The 17510-nt window shown below is 35.9% G+C and overlaps 1 protein-coding gene and 1 pseudogene across 5 annotated transcripts in view; one reads left to right on the top strand and one right to left on the bottom strand.

Moving 5' to 3' along the window:
• SOX6 (SRY-box transcription factor 6) overlaps positions 1-17510 on the top strand; it is a 650955-nt gene that overhangs the window by 576116 nt on the left and 57329 nt on the right. The gene's annotated exons all lie outside the window — the stretch shown is intronic.
• On the bottom strand, positions 2911-3561 carry LOC101552651 (enhancer of rudimentary homolog; annotated as a pseudogene).

Here is a 17510-nt window from a genome sequence, read left to right as displayed (position 1 = left end):
TATAATATTTGTCCTTGTCCCTCTTGCTAATTTATCTTAATATAAGCCCCTCAACTTCTTCCAAGCGATAGAAAAACATTTTTTATCCCTTTGTACTGCTTAATAATATCCCATTGTGTGTATATATACATACCTCAACATCTTTATTCACTTACCTGTCCATGAACTTCTGGGTTAACCCTTGGCAACTATTACAAGGATGCAGAAAAGATATTTGCACACCTATGCAGTACTATTTACAGTAGCCAAGATATTGAGGTGCTTACTTTAGATGGAGTGATAAAGACTCTGAGGAGGTGACCATGAATAGAGATTTGCATGAAATCACCTCCAGATGGCATCCATCCAGGCAGTGGGAAGGTATGGTATACAGGGTTTTGGAGTGAAAGGCAGCACCTGGAGAAATACTGCAGTGGGTGGGACACTTGCCTTACAAGCAGCTGAGTTGGGTTTGATCCCGGGCACCCCGTGTGTTTCCCTGAGCACCACCAGGAAAGTACCGAGCACAGAGCCAGGAGTAAATCCTAGGCACTGCCAGGTGTGGCCCACCCACACTGATAAAAGCAAAGCCAGCAACAAAACGAACAAGACCTCTGTGACTCTAGCAGCTCAGGAAATCAGAGTGGGGACAGGGGACAAAAGGAAAAGTGACAGCCTAAAGCAGTACCTAGGAAGGCTTTGCACTTTACTCTCAGTGTGATGAGAATGCCAAAATGCATTTTGTTCAGGACATTGCCATGATCTGATTTCCATATAGAAGGTGAAAAGAAGTGAAAATATTACCTTTACACTAAATTCTGAGTTCTTTTTCATGGAGGGGAAGTGATAGCATAAATTGTCATAGAGGAACAAAGAGAGGCAGTGTCCTTGGGAACAATTTTATCATAAAATTAAAAAAATATTTGTATATAAAACTATATGCTCAAGCAAATCGATGAGCAATGGGATGACAGTGACAGTATAAAATATATAATTAAAATTATTCAGTAAAATCTAAGAATATAATTTATGAACACATAGTCCTAGAGTTTTTTTTCTATCCTACTTATTCTATAGTAGATGCTGTGGTAGCATTTTTCCTAACACTGTAGTTTGCTATTTACAAGGAGTTTTAAATATAAAGGAGTCCTAAAGGAAGTATGTGGTCATTGAGTATTCTGTTACTTAAGTACTTCAATACACAGCCATCACCAGAGGTTATTCGTCTGCTTTCCTGTGCTTCTCCTTCAAACTGTGTAATGATGAGATAATCTGGAATTTTGTATTTGGAGTACATTTGTTTCCTAAGGCTGCTGCTAAAACCACAAACTGGTTTTAAAGGATCAGGGCATTGTTTTACTGTAGTTTTAGAGGCTAATCAAAAAACCAAGGTGTTGCCAGGGCCTTGGTCTTGAATTACATAACGAATCTACATTATTGCCTTTTTGCTGAATGCTGATGGCAGCTCTTCCTGTTTTCCTAGCTATATCCTTGTAACTTCTATTTCCTTTTACATTTCTTGTCTCAGGGTATACTCTGTGTGTCCCTGTGTCTCAGATCTCATTCTTTGAAGGACATCACTCATTGGATATAAGATCCACTCTAATACAGTATGACTTCTCTTAATGTGCTTACCTTATTTCCAAGTAAAATCCTATTCATATATGCCTAGATTTAGGATTTGAACCTCTCTCTTTTGGGAGGATACCATTTAATCTATTACAGTGAGGTGCAGTCGTTGCCCACTTTGGATCCACCTTTTCTCCTTGATCTTTATAGTCTTTAGTCACATCAGGAGACAGCAGGGGGACAGGGGTGAGAGAGGGCTTGAGATGATGTAACTTTGATGAAATGCTTAATGGGTATATGATCCAAGTTCTCACACAGATCAGGGAGCTCAACTCTCCAAATATTGACTTATCAGAGCTTAATAATTTGATTTTTCTCCTTTCAATGCATTGACTAACAGATCTTAATGATAGATTTTACAGCCACATAATAGATAAATATAGACAAAAAGATAGAGATAAGGAATTTAAATTATTGTGCCTCACACCAAGAGTCTACTGGTGGAGCTTTAATGAATAGGAGAGAGATTAGCTCTCTCTCTGGAAATGGTGGATCTTTTGGTGCCCATTAAATTATCAAGTTTTACATATTTGGTATTGTCATTCACAGACCAGTCCCTGAATCTAAATGTCCCATGGTTCAATAAATACATAGTTGTTGGCATTAAAGGGACAAGGCAGAGCTCTGCCCCAGTCTTTAAGAACTAGTTGAGATTGTTATATGGATAAATAGAATGAGGCTTTGGTCTCATCAAATAAAGCTATTCCCCATTCTGATATTAGAGGTAACAGCGTCATTCTTTTGAACTAAGATACTTGTAATTTGCTCACTGAGAACATGGAGGAATAATAGCATATATCTTAGAGTGAAAACTATAAGAACCTTTTGGGGGAACAGAGTAGTAAGTAAATATTTTGGCATTCGAATGCTGAATCAGAGATTGGATCTACACATGAGGATTATACCACTTACTTTGTGAGGATAACAACGATAAAGACATTCAGTACTGATACAAAGACTGATGTTCAGTGAAAAACAGAACCATGTTAAGCAACCACTACCATATTAAGAAGCACCCTGATCTGTGTGCACTAAATCTAGTAGTAAGCTGATACTGGTCATACCGTTTTTTTCTACCAGAGAATCTCAATACAGTACTCCTAAGTTGCTGAATTTCATATCACATTAATGTCTGCATGTGACCTTTAATTAGGGTTGCATTTTGGACAGCAAAAAGGTAAAATTAAATGTATTTTTTAAATTTGGGGATTGGATTTTTTTAAACTAAAGAACATTTATTTGTCTTTCACTAAGATTTTATCTTGAGGACATAACTGTGTCATAACCCGCCCCCCCCCACCCGATCCTGAAGAATGGTTAGTATAGTGAGTACTATTAAAGTGGAAACAAATAGTTGGAAGGGCTGAAACCAACAATAACTGACAAAGAACAACTTCCATCTAAAGTATCATAAAAATGTTTTAAGTAAAAAAAAAGGAGGGAGGGTGTAGGGAGAGGGAAGGAAGCAATGGGGGTTTTCAGATTGAACAAGATCGTCATATTTCATTCAATACATTCAACCCTGGCTAGATTGTACCAAATGGAAACAGGATTATTAGAATACAAAACATCTACAAGAGTTTGCTGTACACACCTGTATTCCAAGCCTACCCCGAACCCCCTAATGCTTCCATCTCAATTATTTCCCGGCCTGCTGGGCCTGCCGACGAAGAAGCACGTAGATCTTCTCTTTAATCCAGTCTTTGTTGTAAGGCTGGTATGTCTGAGTATCAGCTCGGTAAACAAGGCAGCTGAGGTCTGCCAGATCATCAATAAAATCAAACAATTGACTGATATCGTATGTGATAGAGGGGCTATTGGGGTTCATTCTCTTCAGATGTTCTTTGTACATTTTACAAACACCTTCCATGCATTCATTCACAGATTCATAGTCAGCATAGTTCTGCCTTCTGGCCTCTTGGTAGGCTGGACCAGTAAAATGGTGTGAGACATGGCGCCAAACCCTTTCGATGCAGCCCCTGCCAACACCTCCGCCGCACACGAGCAAAGAAGCAACACCGCCAACAGCCCTGGGGATTTTTTTTTTTCACAAACTTTCTCAAATTATAATCCCCTTCCCAAAGCCTGTCACTCCCCTGATTGTATAGACTGTGAGTTTGCTTTAAGAATATTTGGTTTTCTCTTAAAGCATATTATTAGAGATAAGTTAGCAGGTACATGGGGTGTGTCCTTTATGATTGCCATTTTAGAAACGGAAAGGATGAAAGCAGGATGGGAATCATCTCAACCAAGTCCACAGGCAATTTATAGAAAGCTTGAGGCTTCCATAGCTATTCAGAATTGTCTCCAGTTAAGTAGAGGTTTTGGCGTCAGGGTAGGTGATATGGTGGCTGGAAGCTTCTATTTACTTGTGTTAACCAGTTGTGGGTGAGGACTATCTGAGGTAGACTTCACCCATCACTGGTTAACACAAGTAAATAGAAGCTTGACCTTGGATTAAGTCTCTCTTCATGTAAGACAATGTTGAAGAAGAGCAATAGCTAAGTCCTAACTAGTGACAACATTCCATACAGCTGAAGAAATAAATATCTCACCACGAAAGAGTGATCTGAGAAATGCATCACAGTGGCTTTATAGAGTGTTCTGAGTCATTGAATAGCTTGAGGTGTATATAAAACATGATGTAGAGATCAGAAACATGAGAAAACACTATACAGGCAAAGGTGCTTCTGTCTTCAGCACACATTTAGAATCATATCTCTGTCTGTATGAATGCATGTTTATTTTACCCATGGCATGTTTCACTTTATTGGGTAAATCCTTATTTTGACACTTTAAAATAAAACATTGCTGACTTGATCAGCCATAACGGCACCAATGGAGTTGTTTTGGTTGACTGTTTCACAGGATATTTAGGGTCTGTAAATATATAGATTATAGGGACAATAGACTGTGACAGCGCCTTAGGAGCTGTTATGCTCCATCATTTCAACATAGCTTCTGTGCATGGGTTGTGCATGTCCTGCCAGTGAAAGTTTAAGCCCTGGGTTTTAGCTTTTTACACCAAGAAAGCAAGGCATCACCATCTCTAAGTACCAGGCTGCTTGCTCACCCAATTTTGTTTCTTTGACATCTCTAAGAGTGAGAGTATTGTAGATATGATAATACACAGCAGAATTTTAAATAGCTGCTTCTAAATATTTTTAACAATTAAGCTAAAGGTATCTGGCTACAAAAGAGGCAAGGTCTGGGTGGGTTATGTTAAAGTGTATTAAATTTTTTTGACATTATTGATATTTTAATGCATATGTGGTAATTGATTAACTGCTGATTTGGGCTGTTTTTAAATAGGCAGATTACATAGTTAAATGCCAGTGGCATGCACTATTTTCACCTCATCTTGTGAGACTATTTCCAGAAAAAAAAATCTGTACTCTGGATATCAGACTGAGATATCATGGGCATTTTTATCAGGCTATTTTTGCCTCTGATTTATGTTGGTGGGAATTTTATTGTTGAGTGAAAGAATTGAAGGTAACATGATATTTTTTTTTTAAATCTGAATTTATTGCTTCAGTTCATAGATAGGGAAACTAAAACCACGAGAAAGAAAATTATCAAAAAATTGATTCATGGCAGAAGAGGAATATAATTTCAACTTTCTTAATTCCTTGTTAATTTTTCTTTTATAGCAGTGGGTTTTTAGTCACCAGTCCACATGGACAGGCACCAGTCTGCAGATATAGAGGCTGATAACCACTGATTTGTAAAATATTTTCAGGTTTATTTATTTTCTATAAGATCTTTAACCTTTAACATGCACATGGACTTTTTAAAAAAACTTTTTTTGTGTGTGTTTTGGGCCACACCTGGCTCTGCTCACTGATCACTCCCAGTGGGCTTGGGGGACCACATGGGATGCTGGGGATCAAACCCTAGTCAGTTTGGTTCAAGGCAAGCACCCTACCTGCTGTACTGCCCTACATTCATTAGCCCCATATATAAAAACTAGACTTTCAGACCTTGGAAATCTGAATGCTCTCACCATATCTTATGGAATAAGATATGCTAAAGTAGTTTTAAAAAATCCTACAAATTGTTAAAGCATTGAGCTCTCTGTTTTCAATATATTTGTCATTTCCTTTTTGAGTGGGACAGATTTCTTTGTCATATCCATTGGTTCAAACTCTGAGAAATATATATTAGGAAACATAAGATTGAGAAATTCTCCACTTTGTAGATAAGGAAGCAAAAGAGGTGGCTGTGTCTGAAGAGGTAATAGAATTAGAGACTAAATGTATATGGTGTATTAGAAAGAGCACAGGTTTGAGTTGTTTTATTTTGAATCCTAGTTTCTAGGATTAATCTCAGAAGCACTCTGTTATTTGATAGTGTATTTAAGAAAAGTTTTAATCCTCTGATTCACAGTAAGTGCATCTATAAACTAGAGCTAATTATCTCTTTCTTGAAGGATTACTGTGAAGACCAATATATGTGGTATGGTAAATGCTCAGCGAATATTTGGTTCTTTCTCACTTTAAGATCTCAAACAGACTCACATTTATTGCTAGTATTTTTAAATTTTCTTTCCTTGGTACTTTCCAATAAAGAGTGGGTTAACTTGATGAGACTTGGGGCCAAAATGTCTGAAGATTGACTGATTAGAAAGAAGCTACCTTATATACCTCCTTAAAAAGTCAAGATATGTAGTTTTCCTTTTTTGATTCTTTAACCTGTATATACTAGCTACCTGCTAGGATTTGGTCATCACTGCCATGATCATGTTCAGAGGCAATTGTGTCAGTGTGCTCAAAAGCTTTTGTCCTTACTAACTTAATATATACTTTAATATATTTTAAAAATGGAATTAGAGTCTATGATTTTTGAAAATACTTAACCTGATTTTTCATAACTAACTATTCATTTCATATGCCAAAATGATATTTTTTCAATCAAGGAAATAGGAAAATAATAATCCAATCACCAATACTCATTATGAACTGTTTCTTTTATTCAAAAAAGTAGTTGTTCAATTTTTGCAAGAGTAAATTCTACTCCTTAACCATTCTTAGGCAAAAATAACAAGAACAGCACAACAGCATCACACTGATGTAACACTGCCCCCTTCTACTGGAAAATGCAAAACATACCGGACATCTTCTTTTTCACATGTCAGTCGCCTCAGCTCTTTGTTATTTATACAGCTGATTCAAATACTCATCATTAAATGACAGAATAAGTTCAGACAGAAGATCAATATAGTCATGTAAAATGATTGTGAGCAAATTATTTAGCAGATAAGTATCTGGAATGACAACTTCTTACATTACACAGGCACCAGTGAGGTTTTGTTTGCAAAAGTGTACATAAATAATATGGGGCTGGAGTGACAGTAACACACATCTGTCCTGGGTTTGATCCTCTGGCACCCTGAGAACCATCATCAGAAATTATCACTGTATGCAAAGCCAGGAATAAGCCCTGAGCACAGCCAGGTAAGACCAAAAACAAACAAACAAATAAAAACCACATAAGTGTAAATAACCATGATTAATCCAGATGGTCATTTTGATAGCAGTCTACTAACATGTTCAGATATGATGCTTTTCCTATGTAACCTGTTCTCAAGATAACAACTTGCATTATAAGAGGTGTGGAGAGAGATTTTACAGAAAAAGGACAAACTCTTAACTGTAGCACTCTCATTTGCAAGGTTGAATAGTAGTTGTTTTTCAAAACATTTATGTACTACCTTTAATATTGAGTATAAGAAATATTTTTTAATTCTTTGTCCTTTAATCACACATAATATCTTCCGTGAACTTTCCAAATTTGGGATGTAGGTATTACTGTTGTTATGTTGCAAATTGGAAATTTAAAGAGAGATTCCGATTCCAGCATTTCTTTCTCCATCATATTTGTCCCTTACATCTTTGAGATCGACAAGGAAATTTTACCTAAAATTTAAAACAATATTTTTTCTTGTTTTATGTTATTCTATATTGTTTATAACAATATGTCTGAGGTTTTAGTCATTGACATTGATAAAGTGAATGTTAAAATCATGAGATAAAGAGCAAGGCCCACCTTGAAATATACGCTTAAGCAATTGTTTTGGGGAAGAAAAGCTATATTTATTTATTTTTCTCTCTTGGAATAGCTGTATAAAAACTTGTGATTTTCTAAATCAGCGTCCACAGATTCAAATTCTTTAAATTTATAAAATTGTAAATATTACTGATATTATATTTTACATTTGAACCAATAACTTTGGGCAAGGATGTAGACCTGAATGTAGTCTCCTGGACGAATGTAATCATCGAGTTCCTTTTATTTCTGTTGTCAGGGCTACTTGATTGGTTGCCTAGCTACTAGTTTAAAACCTAATTCATAAACTACAACAACAAAGTTGTTTGGCTCCTTTCGTCTCTGCATGTTAAATGGAAAGAATGGTGAGAATTTAAACAGGTTTATGTGGTTGAAGATGGGGATGGGGGAGCAAATGTAACATTTTTAGTTTGCTTACAATCTTTTAAATCAAAAGACCATATCCAGTTTCTGAATCTCTCAGTTCAAGAATTAAAACCACAAAAAAAAGGAATTAAAATTTGATACATCACGGATAATAGCTTTATGTAAAGAATTGTTGGATGGGGCAGGCACAGAATGGATTTATTAATAATAAGAATTTAATAGACCTGACCTCTCATTTTAGCAGACATTTTCTACCCATAATATCTTTAAATCATTCCTATATCCAATATGAAATTCCTTCTAGATCAGCTGTTCTCATCTTTTTTGGGTCTCAGGGCCTCTTTACCCTATTAAAACTTACGTAAGACTCTTAGGGCTGGACCGATAGCAAGTGGGTAGAGCATTTGCCTTACACGCGGCCAACCCGGGTTCGATTCCCAGCATCCCGTATGGTCCCCCGAACACCCCCAGGAGTAATTCCTGAGTGCAGAGCCAGGAGTAAACTCCGTGCATTGCCAGGTGTGACCCAAAAAGCAAAATAAATAAATAAATAAACTTAGTAAGACTCTCAAAGGTTTGTATTTATGTGGAATATATCCATCAATAGTTTTATGTTAGATATGAACATTGAAAAAATAAAAAGATATGTCAGAAATAAGACACTTGTTAGATATTAATATTTGCAACATTGTCAAGTATTAGTATATTTAAGAATTAGTAAGGAGAATAGCTTTGAGATGTATGTATTACTGCAATTCTCCATAGTACTGTCTGTCACTGTCATCCCATGGTTCATCAATTTGCTCAAGCAGGCGCCAGTAACATCTCCATTGTGAGACTTGTTGCTGTTTTTGGCATATCAAATACACCCTGGGTATCTTGCCAGACTTTGCCGTGAGGGCGGGATACTCTAGATAGCTTGCTGTGCTCTCTGAGAGGGACAGAAGAATTGAACCTGGGTCGGCCGTGTGCAAGGCAAACACCCTACCCACTGTGCTATTGCAATTCTCCATAGGAACTGTGTTTAATAACATTAATTAAACCACAGCTTAGTCTCCTCTGTTTTTCCTTTCAGGATGTTACTTTGTCATATACCATGTAGCTTTTGAGGTACAATAACCTTGCATGCTATTATAGAAGAAAATGTAAATAGCGAATAATTTTACTACTATTATAAAAAATATTTTTGTTTTATGGACCCTTTTAAAATCTTTGAGATTTCCAGAGGATATATTTTGAGTGCATGTTTAAGCTAAAGAACAATGTTTCACTGTTGAAACATTGTAAGCATCTAGAAATTATTAGTGCTTTTATCCCATTTAAATTAAGACAAAATTACTTAAATTATATCACTTATATTTCTGCCTTCTCTTGATGCAAAAATGGACTGTACTGATACATACAATGGATAGAGATTAAACACTATAGAGGAGATAGTGCAAAAGAACATTGTAATATATTTTTATACTTGTTTGAGGTAAGCCATAGACTTGATTCTGAACTTCCTTATAACTAGACATAAGTGAAAGGTGATAAAAGATCCAATGCTGCTATAGAAATAAAATGCCCTTTTATGCTTCTCACATACAAGTAGAACAGTTTCTCAGGAGAAAAATGGGTTTTCTCCTATACAGAGCCTCATAAATGCTTGAAACATATTAAATTATTCCCTATAATATTAAATTTAAGAAGATAATTTTGTAAGGATAATTCTTACTTCCGTGTGCGTGCATGCATGTGTATGTGTTTGTGTGTGTGTGTGTGTGTGTGTGTGTGTGTGTGTGTGTATGATTTTCGGCCACACTCAGTGGTTCTCAGGAATTGCTCCTGGTTTCGCACTCAGAGATCAATCCTGGAGGGGCTTAGGAGTCATATGGAGTGCCTGGGATCGACCAGAGTCGGCCGTGTGCAAAGCTAACTCCCTACTCATTGTACCATCCCTCCTATCCCCTGCAGAGCTGATTTTAAGTAGACCTTTATTTTTATCTTTTTAATTTATCCTTTTAAAATATAGATATATGGGACTGGAACATAGTACACTGGGTAGGGTACTTGCCTTGCATGTGGCCAACTGGGGTTTGGTCCCTGGCATCCTATATGGTCCCTGGAGTACTACTAGAAGTGATTCCTGAGTGCAGAGCCAGGAGTAATCCCAGAGCATAGCAGGGTGTTTCCCCTCCCCGCAAAAAAAAATTCAGATGTTGTTTCTGCAATAGTTTAGAATCTTGTGATTAACACTAAGTTCTTCTTGATCCTATAAACTCATTTCTCTCTTCAGTTCTAGTCCATCTCGTTTAAGCTATTACCATTAACACAATGCAGTATTGGTCATGTATAGAAGGATGGTAATTAGGGTTTAATTATGGCTTTAATAGCTACTAAGTTAATAGGTTAGAATTTTGTTTCATCACTTGTAAAAATGCCAGGATTAAAACTCACTCTTTATCTTATAGATTCACCCACATCTCAACGTGAGATGTGTGCTTTTTTCCCTTCTGAAGAGGCTTCTTGTGCAAATATCCCTCCTCACTCTCCCTCCCAGGCCCCCACTAATGCTTCTCAAATAAAATGTACTTAAAAACAAATGAAAAAACCGGATTGAAAATTGAATGATGATAACATTCTTCAGCATCCCACCGCCCACTATTTCTCTAAATAAAATTTACTCAAAAACAAAACACAAAAAAATAAACAAACAAACAACAACAAAAAAACAATGGCATGAAAGTTTGTAAATCTGTAACTGTACCCCATGGTGATCTACTAATAAAAAAATTTTAAAATTAAAAAGTAAAAACCCTGAAATTTAGAATTGAATTATGCAATATTAGCCCCCTATAAGCATCTGGAGATGTTACTGGTGCCTGCTTGAGCATATGGATGAGCAACAGGATGACAGTGATACAGTGATACAGAAGTATCTTACATACTAGGTATTTTTTAAAAGTTCCCTCCTTTCCTTCCTCTGTCTCATTTTTTTGCTCTTCCCCATCCTTCCCCTTTGCTTGCTTGCTTGTTTCTCCCCTCCATTTCCTTCTTTCCTTTCACCATTTTCTTCCCTTTTTCTTTCCTTCTTCCTTTTCTTTCCTTCTTTTTTTCATTTATTCTCTCCTTCCTTTATTCTTAGCTTTCTTACTTCATTATTCATCACTATGGATAAGAAATAATTTTGTATTATTAAGATTTAGACTGCCTGGTCTCTCTATGAAATGGAAATAACCACATTTTAAAACTGTATAAAGAACCAATAGAATAATTCTTGTACCAGTTCTTGTCCAGTGCCTAACATATATTTTGTAGAATGGCAGTCTTAAACAGATCATTACCTTGGCTATTTTAGATTTTTATCTAAAAGAAGGATAATTTGGGAGCCATATATGGCTCCAGTGGTAGGCTATATAAGTAATAGTTCAATGGTTGGGAGAAAACTATAGACCACATACCTAGAACTGTGCCTTAAAAATTGCCATCCTGGCCACTCTTTGTAGAACTTCTGAAAAGATTTCTTTAGGTATTTTAAATGGAACTCCATTCAGATTTACATTTATCTTAGGCTCTTTCATGTTCCTATCCTTAAAGCCTGTCATTATGCTGTGGCAATAGGACTTTTCTCATGGAAAGACAACTAATGTGCCAAGAAAGGGTATGTTACAAATTTACTGTCTGGTGACTAATGTTATATCAATGCACATAAGGGGATTCATAAAGTATTTCCAAAGAATTCTCTTCTCTAATTTAGATAAGTTTCCTAGATGGTATTTAGAATTCATATAGTGTATTTAATAGTTAAAAAGGCCTGAGGTGCATTAAATTAAAAACACGATAGTAGGAAAATTTGTTATTTTTTAGATGTGCATTAAACAATAAGATATAATATGATATATTAATATGATTCTCAATTTAAACAAACATGTCTGACATCTTTGATTGAAGAGACTTTGAAATATATATACCATTTAAATGACATCACATTTTCTTAAAACCAGCAAAACTGAAGTTAAAATTTTAAAGTTGGTCTTAGCTTATTTTTTTATTTTGGGTTTTTTTTTTTCATTTTTGGGGTCACACCCAGAAGTGCTCAGGAGTTACTCCTATCTCTGCACTCAGGAATTACCCCTGGAGGTGCTCAGGAGACTATGTGGGACACCGGGGATTGGACCCAGGTTGGCAGCATGCAAGGCAAAGGCCATCCAGCTGTACTCTCGCTCTGGTCACAGTTGGATTTAGTTTAAAACATAGCCTATTTATCCTTACATAGACTTCATACTTTCATAGATAGCATCCTATTTTCCTAGATGTTTACAAGATTCCTTGGGGCAGGACAATCCATTTCCTTTACCTAATAAATAATCCATTAAGATTTTTTCTATTTTAGACTTTTGGGGATGAAAGTAAGCTAGCATTTGGTAACCACTTCGTATTCTTTCACTATCTATTTGCAGATTTTTGAGCAATTAAGTCTGCCTGCTTTTCCCTAAGCTGGGAGGGAAGGTGCTATGCTTAAAAGCTCTTTAACTTTTCCTGGATTTTAACATTCCATTTAACAGTTGTGACCTTCATTATAGCCTTGAAGATTTTCTTTATGAAACTTTGTCTTGAGAAATAGGGTTGTACTATTTTTCTCTTGGATTTTCAGAGTATCTCTAGAAAAACCTCTTAACTAGTATTCTCATAGTATTTAACTGGTTGACTATATTTTTCTTAGCCCAATAATAATAAATATCTTTCCCCAGATATAATAAGTTATAAACATTTTTTTATTTTTATGAATGTATAGTGAAAGCCTGTATTTTCACCCCTCTCTTAGCAGAAATGCTGTTATGTAGCACTTTTTCCTTTACTGTGCGAAACAGCTGAGTCAGAGATAAAGAGATCATTTAATGAATATTTTCTTTTTATTGATGAAGCTAAAGCAGATAAATTTGAAGGAATTTTCCCAAATCCAACAACAAAACTATAAGGTTGGCAGCAGCCACCTGTGTCAGGCACTTGGTGCTATCTGAAGGCTAGGGTTAGGGTAATATTTAGATGTTCCGAAGGTGTTTGTGATCCCAACCCTGGGATCTCAGAATGCTAAAGGCAGTTTTGGTGTTGCTTATCTTGTCATATTATAACCCTTGCTCATAGTGATGCCAAATGTAATATTATATAAAATATGTGGCAACATGACTAAATCAACTGTTTGGCTAAATGGGAGATTTTATTTTCCAGGCAAAGCTAGTACACAGTTGATAGTAAATATAATATTCATTGATGTAACCTGTCTGTAGCAATTTATCACACATTTTATGCAAAAATTTAGTTCCTTATATCCCACTTATTTTTTTTAACATTTGCTTAAGTTTTTGATAAGTAGATAAGTAGATAGATAAAGCCTTTGTGTTTTCCTAAAAGTTTTCTTGCCAGTTGCAGTTTTAGGAATATGATAATGGCAGTGACCAAAATATATTTTTAGATTTTGAAATTTTTTTATCTTTATTTTTTAATCCTGGACTAGAGCAATAGCACATCGGGTAGGACATTTGCCTTGCAAGTGGCCAACCCAGGTTTGATTCCTTCGTCCCTCTCGGAAAGCCCAGCAAGCTACAGAGAGTATCCCACTCGCAAGGTAGAGCCTGGCAAGCTACCAATGGTGTATTCGATATGCCAAAAACAGTAACAATGAGTCTCACAATGGAGATATTACTTGTGCCCACTCGAGCAAATCAAGCAACAGGACGACAGTGCTACAGTGCTATTTTTTAATCCTAATAATTTTTCTAAGCAATTCATTTTCTACACGTTAATATTTGTTTTAAAGAACTCAAATCATTTGCTTATATTCATGCAGGCAAAGTTTGAAAGTTGACCTTTTTCAAAGTCCTTGTTTTCAGACACCACATTCTTTTGCCAATAGCACACAGACTTTACCTTCCTTGCAAATACCATCTTTTGTCCATTTTTTCTGGTGAGCTTTGAATCTAAGCACTTGTATGTATGTATGTATGTAGCATGTATGATTCTACATATTGTATGGAGCACATATGTATGCATATATGCTCTTGCCCCCCATAGAAGTGTACTCTGTGCCCATATATATGTGAGTGCTTATGTCCTTGTCATAATGGCTATAGATCTGTATGAGTCTGTCTGTGTGAGTTTGTTGCTTGTCCACAACTTTCAGTGTCTGATTCTATTTTTCTCTTTGTATACCTATTGTGTAGTATCTGATTCATACTGTTTTACTCTCTCTGTGCATCTGTCACATTGTTTTTTGTCTGTGAGTGCAGATATCTGCTTCCTGTTGTCTGACTGTCTCATCCTAGTGTATTGGTCACTGTCTCTTTGTATCCCTGTCTCTGAATATATGTCTCTCTGGAATTATGGGTCTGTAAATACCTTGATAGGTCTCAGTCTGTATGTCAGTCTGCATCTATTGACCTATATTTGAATGCATGTATATGTGTGTATGTATATAAAATTCTCTTGCTATTTGTTATCATAATAAATATATGTTATTTCTCTTCTTATGACACTAGGTATTATTGATACTTTGGACTATTTTCACTTTTAGTTTTTAGTAAGTATAGATATGTATATGGAGAGTATATATATATATGTCTACACATAAATATGCTTTATAAAGTACTTTTATCACTGCTTCCCTATTGCCTTTGTCTTAAATGTTTCTTTTTTAATGTGCCATTGGGAGCATTCTAGCAGAAGTTCATTTTTAACCATGATCCAGTTGGCAATATTTGACATTTGCAACTAAGATTAGAATTTCCCAAAGCACTGTCTTTCTACTCTGGATAGAAATATTTGCTTTCATTTTGGGTGCAGTCCTGGTTTTCCTTTCATATCTTTATAAATGATGTTAAAGAATTGGTTCTAAAATCACACTGAAAGTGTCTTGTTAAATGCATTGTTCTGGTAACTTTAGGTTTCAAGAGTGTCCTGAAATCTTCAACAAAGATGATTACTTTAAAATTGTTTTCTTCTCATATGTTAAATATTGGTATAAAAGTCATGAAATGAGAATCCTCTTTCATATGTTGATATTAGCATGTCAATCTGTCACTGTCACTGTCATCCCGTTGCTCATTGATTTGCTCAAGCGGGCACCAGTAACGTCTTCATTTTGAGACTTGTTGTTACTGTTTTTGGCATATTGAATACGCCACAGGTAGCTTGCCAGGCTCTCTGAGGGGGTGGAGGAATCAAACTTGGGTCAGCCGCATGCAAGGCAAACTCCCTATCGCTATGCTATCGCTCCAGCCCAGCATGTCAATATTAAAATTAATCTCAAATTTTCTAATGTAAATAAGTACACATGTTCTCTAGTTTAAAGAAATATTTTGTCAACTCATTAAAAATCCTATTGGTTTATCAAATCATTTTTGTTACATTAGTAAAATTAATAATCTAATTTTAAGAAAACACCCGGGAAGTTAGTTGATAGCAAGTTTAGTTTTTATTTTTCTTGGCCACTAATTTTACTTTTGTAAAATGACTTCTCAATATCAAGACAGGACTTTTTTGGTAGTGAAAAAAAGGAAGAGAACCCTTTAAAACAGTCATATCTGGGTCCAAAACTTCATTTCACTGTCAGATAGTTGATTGTCTCCTTCCATACTACAAGTATTACTTCCAGGTCTTTGTCTCTATACCTGTTACTTTTTCATGCCTTTGTTTACTCGTTTGGAAGGTTGAAATACTGAATATATTATGTAATGCTGTGAGGGAGATGAAATAAGATAGTGCACATGATGTGAAGTAGATGAAGCAAATAGTCCTCTAGCTCCCTTTGTTGTTTATATAATCTTGTGATATAGCACAATGCCAAGTAGAGGAGTTGCCCATCTAACATATGTTCGGGGCTTAGGTAGTATAGTTGAGATGCAAAGAAATATTGACTTCTCCCTTTCTTTTCTGAAGGAAAATATAGTCTGATTTGGGAGATAAGGTAGACATATAAAAGAGACCCTGACAAGGCTGAACCAAAGTAGCACATAAGAGAAATGAGCTGCAAAGGTAATTGGGTTCATGCAGAACAAAGGAGACCTTGTTGATCAATGGCAACTAAGATACACAGAGAGTTATGTAGAGCAGGAAGGACTTGAAATGCTTAAAATAAAGCGAATCAAAACAAATTAAAAACACCAGAAAACAAAAAGCAAATAGGGAAGGTCAAGAAGATTGACCAGACAGGTTCTAGCATGAGCATGAGTAGGGCAAGGATCCCCTCATATGTGGGAGTAGTGGCAGGATTCAGATGATGGAAGACTTAAAGGCCTGGCTTAGAAATTTAGCTCGGAGCTCCCCCTCTCTTCACTCTCCCCCATCTATCTCTTTGTGTGTATGTGTGTGAAGAGAGAGAGAGAGACAGAGAGTGAGATAGAGAAACAGAGACAAAGACAGAGATACAGAGAGACAGATAGAGAGAAAATAATAATGATGGTCATAGGGACTAAGGTAAACTAAGTATATTTCTCCCAATAGTGAGCTTACGGAAAGTCAATCTATTGGTTACATAGAAACTTTTGAAGGAACCAATAAGTCTCTCCTCAATCAGAGAGACATCAGGGTGTATATGAATATAAATATGGATTAAAATTTAAAACAAAAAGCATTGACTGGTATTATGAATGATAAATACTTTTGTATAAAAATTTTATTGGCTTTTTTATGAAATCCTGATAGTATTTATTGCTACTCTTTATTAAGGTTATAAAAAAAACACATGAAGAATTTAGAGTAACTGTAGAGTTAAGTGCCAGTTCTTCTCTCCATAAATCCTACACCTTTCACTGTGTCATAATCTTAGATTAACTGTCATTGGTAAATTGAAGGAAGAACCCTTTTGATCTTTGCTTAACACAGAACCTAAAAATGTTCACTCATTATTTATTGATTGTTTGCTTATAGCTTAAGATCATACCTTAGGAAAAATAATTACTCTAATGAGGATAAAATGAATTTTTATTTTAAGATGATAATACTTTTGTGTATACGTGGCCTTCCTTAGAGGAAACATATGTTGTAGGAGCACTGCTTTTTCTCTTTTTTTTAACCAGGCCTTAGTCAAAAGAAATTAAAGTCTCTGATATATCTACCTGCTTTCTCTTTGGTCTTTTGGTCTTTTGTCAAGTTTTTACAGTTTGCACTTCCCTACCTCTGCTTTTTTGTATGTCTGAAAATACATTGCTCTCCTTTTCTTCCTCCCTGTCTAGTCTCCCTAAAGGTGACTTTCCTTGGGCCGGTGCTGATGGTACTGGTGCTGGTTGGAGCTCTACTGGAGGGGTCACCAGAACCACATACTGTAATCCTGGTGGCAGAGTGGGAAGAATGTTGTTCTGAGGGTAGGACTCAATTGTGTATGTAATCTACTACTTGGACTACCTTCCCAGGCCCAAGGTTACTTGAATTCTAAACAGATCTGCTCTTTCACCTTCTTCCTGTCAGTCTTAGCCTACTGCTATTAGGGT

The sequence above is a fragment of the Sorex araneus genome, chromosome 6 (genome assembly GCF_027595985.1).
Source record: "Sorex araneus isolate mSorAra2 chromosome 6, mSorAra2.pri, whole genome shotgun sequence".
In the NCBI taxonomy this organism is placed as follows: Eukaryota; Metazoa; Chordata; class Mammalia; order Eulipotyphla; family Soricidae; genus Sorex; species Sorex araneus.
Note: the sequence above shows the minus strand (reverse complement) of the source record. Positions and strands in the feature narration are given on the sequence as shown.